This window comes from Camelus bactrianus, chromosome 1, assembly GCF_048773025.1.
Source record: "Camelus bactrianus isolate YW-2024 breed Bactrian camel chromosome 1, ASM4877302v1, whole genome shotgun sequence".
In the NCBI taxonomy this organism is placed as follows: Eukaryota; Metazoa; Chordata; class Mammalia; order Artiodactyla; family Camelidae; genus Camelus; species Camelus bactrianus.
The window spans coordinates 20,293,253-20,297,409 of record NC_133539.1 but is presented as its reverse complement, the minus strand read 5'-3'; the positions used below and the strand labels follow the sequence as shown (position 1 = coordinate 20,297,409).

The 4,157-nt window shown below is 31.4% G+C and overlaps 1 non-coding gene across 1 annotated transcript; it reads right to left on the bottom strand.

Moving 5' to 3' along the window:
* Window positions 1-507: 507 nt before the first annotated feature.
* LOC123618507 (U6 spliceosomal RNA) lies at window positions 508-617 on the bottom strand. Its single transcript, XR_006726945.1, has one exon. It is a non-coding gene; the product is annotated as a U6 spliceosomal RNA (small nuclear RNA).
* Window positions 618-4,157: the final 3,540 nt, after the last annotated feature.

Here is a 4,157-nt window from a genome sequence, read left to right as displayed (position 1 = left end):
TTCTGAGCTCCAAGATTTCTCCCTATTATATTAGTCTTTTGGAAGAAAGTCTCTCCTTGTCTAAGCATGGATTTATTTTTATTTGAAGCGAAGTATTAATAAATGCTACAGTTACATCAGATGTTATGATCAGCATCAAGTCTACACACACAAAATAAATAGAACAATTAAGTAGTTCTATCATATACCTGGACAGTAAAAAAATAGGCAATCTGAATGATTTTATGAATTTATAAAACTGCTTTTATTTTAAGGTTGCTTTTCATAAACTGAGTTCCAAAGTGAAAGAAAGGTAAGAATACATCATTTTAAAGTTAACATTTGGTTGCATGCCAAAGAAAATTTTCTTAAAATTTAGTTACTTCATTTTTGTGAGTTCTCACTTAAGTAGAAGTACATTATCTTTATTTCATTTACATCTCATTTGTTTAAATCTAACCAGACATCATAAAACTCAATCTTTAAAAAACAAAACAAAACTCAGCTACTTTAATTTTTATTAGAGAATAAAAATAGGAATGTATCACAAATTGGTCTGTTATCTTTATTCAGGGGCCATGCTAGTCTTCACTAATCTTTGCATTCAGTTTTTCCATATGTGCTACCAAAGCAAGCACCTAATTTTTTTTTTAATAGGAGTCTATCTGGAATCAATATACTGCATTGTTCAAGGGCTTTGTGAGAGGCCTGTAGACCAAGGAGGGCCAGTGATTCTCTTAAAAATAATAATTCTAGACATTATACTCATGTAGCCATTAGATTATAAAAAACATTACTTATTTCATAAAAGATGAGATTTTTACCACTGAAGGTTTGTGTAATAAAGTATAATAGTAGAAAAACTAGAATCCTCGTTGCTAGTGAATAATTGATTCTAAAAATAACATTCATTCATGTGTCTTTGATTCCCTTGCATAACTAAATAGGAAGCATAAACAATGAACAGAAAAAAATAGTTTTATAACCTTTACAAATTATCAGTTAATAAATTCAAGCATAAAACAAATATACCAAAAATCAACCTAATTGAATAAATATTTCTCATATGACAATGCCAGTAATTTTCTCTCTCTTTCTAAGTGGCCTTTATGTCATGTGGAACTCTTCCAGCTCATTTACATTCATGACTTCACCACTGCTAATAATTCACATATTATTGCTAAATCAAATATTTATTATATTTTAAAATTACAAGAAATAAGTTGAAGGAATATTTGTCTTTTGCTTTTTAAATTTTTTGAAACAATACTAGACATATGAAAAACCACTGAAGCTTCTTAAGTGAAAGTTATATTTGAAGTTAAACTATTCAAACATTTGTTAGTGAGTCTGTGAATCATTTATAAAAATTATACACCTTGGTTTGACCTTCATACTAAGTGTCTAACTTAGTTTAACAATAGGAGCAGCTCTTCTGAATGTGAAATTATGCTATTATAAACCATCTGTATTTCTATAAATTGTAAAATATGTAAGGGTATATGCACTACTGTGATCATTGCAGTGTTATCTACAATAGCCAAGATATGAAAGCAACCTAAGTGTCTGTTGATAAGCTTTTATGTATTTCTAGTTGTGATGAACATGTGTTCCTTGTAAAGTTAGAAAAAAATAAATATCATTAAAAATGAAAAAAAATAAGTTGGATGCCTCTGAAAAACCCCAAGAGAGACCCCTGGTGAATGAGGCAAGGAGTCTTTCAACATCATTGCACATTCTCTGACTGTGAAAGATACTGACTATTCTTAAGAGCCAGAAGAGGTGACGTTAATAATTCTATTAATTACACCCACCAATACAATTTATAAGCACCTTCTATATACCAGATGAATACTCATGTTGATTCAGTTCCACTAAATGAACCTGAAAATTAGGTGATATTATTATTGTTGTTGTTGTTGTTATTATTATTATTACCATCATCATTATACTGAGTGTTATAGATGAGAGGAATAGAAATGGACTCAAACTGATGTTTTCACATATTTAATTTTCTTTGGAGAAGAAGTACAACATAGTCAAGTAGTAATGGAAAAGGTAAAGCAAAATCTTTCAAACAAACAAGGATGGGGTCAAATTCTATAGCTATATGGACTTCAGTAATCATTCCAAAACATTTATGTGAGAGAAAATGGAAACTAAAATGTGCTAAAATAACTAAATGTTTTCAGATTTGGTGGTCTGTCTCTAAAACTTAGTCTGAAGTAGTATTTACATAAAATCTTCAAAACTTGAAAAAATATATGTAATGAAAAGTGAAGGAATTGGCTTGTAGATGTAGGCATTTTACACTGTCACTTTTAAACTAAACTTAATGGTGCTTATTTTGTTCAGTTAATTTGCTGAGAGTTATGTAGATCAATCAGTTATCCCCAGTTACTTCAAGGAATCTTACAGAAGGAAGAGGTACTACCTACCCTTCACTTTGCAGAGAAAACTGGCTCTCTGATAAGGAGATCAATAAAAGTGTATAATAAGAGGTGAAAACAAGCTTTTTCCTTTTACCTAAGACTCAACAGTACTCTCTCATATTGCCATACTGTCAGGATTAGCAGTGAACTTGGCTTAACTAGAAATTTTTTCAAGTATAAGTTAGATTCTTGGTACTCAAAAATAGTCCACCAACAAGAATGTTAGCAACAACTGGAACATTGTTAAACATTCAAGATTTCCTATTAAACAGCTCCTCCCTGAAATGACAGAATTAAAATCCCCATTTTAAGAAAATCTCCATGTCATTTGTATACACATCGAAGTTTGAGAAGCACCAGGTTATGTGACCCTCATGAGGGATGCTTTAAGAGAAATCCTCTTATCAACTAGATAATTGAAAAGGATGCTCTTGAAAGCCTTTCTCAATCCTGAGAGTCAACAAGATTCTCTGAGAAGATGAAAGAAACAAAGCTTAGCATTCAACCTGTCTTATTTTACGGAAAAAATTGTTCAACTCACTTTTTTTTATTGGTATGTTGTCTAAGAAACTCACATTAAGAAGTATAAAAGGAATTTTTCATTTTCTGTCATTTCCAAAGTATAGATCAAATCTTGGGGCCAGGCAACAAAAAAATTGAAATAACAGACAATCAATGTAGCCAGATACACTTTGTCTTTAATATCAAAAATATAAATCAACCCATTTCTCTAACATGCAAAGGAATTTCAAAATCCAATGAATTTTTCTCAACATTGGCTCACAGCAAACACTCTCATGCCTCTTTTTGTTTCTCCATTCCTAATGCTATTATCCTGCCTGAAACCATAATCATTTATCATCTGTATTTCCACAATATTTCCCAGCTAGTTTCTGAATTTTCACATTTGTTCCCTTAGATCCATTGTCTATGTTGTAGCCATGGTAACATGTCTGAAGTAGCGAACAGATTGTTAGCCCTTTGCTTAAACCCTTTCCAGTGTTTTTATTTTTAGGAAAAAGTTCCAACTTTTTAACAGCCTGCAGTGAGTATCCCTAGTGATCATATCCTTGTTCAACTTTTGCCTCCTTTCTGCATCCACCTCCTTGTACTCCACACACCACACTCAAGGTGTATTGAATTCCTATCACTTCTACAAATGTCTCCTCAGCTTTTGGTTTTGGGTGTTTAACACTTTCCTTTCCTTTCCTTAATCTGTGACACATAGTTTCTTTTCTTCTCATTCTAAGTGCCACTTCAACTGGGAAGCCAGCCCATCTTAATCTCCCCAAAATATCTCTCCTATGGATTCCCATAGCGCCCTGTACTTCTCTACCTTTGCAGTGTTATATTATAGTAAATCATTCAATTACTTATAGCGGTTTTTAAAGTGTCATTTTAAACTTCTTACAGCAAATTACCTCTAAGAAATACAACTGGCTTTTTTTTTTTGCAAAAAATATTTTGATATATGTGATTATAACATAAAAAATAAAAATCAGCTAAACTACACTGATAATAAAAGAATAGGAATTTGGAGGCTTGATTAAACACCAAAAAAGGGGAAAATATAAAAGTGAAAATAGCCTAAGAATCGTCTGGAGCTAGACTTCATGTGGAAATTTGATTTAGAAAAAGATTTGATTTTCAGGGTGATCCAAATAATTGATAAAGGACAGTTCTTAAGAAAGAACCAAAGTTCTTGCTAAGTAATAATAATAAAAAAAATTAAAGTATTCACTTGTA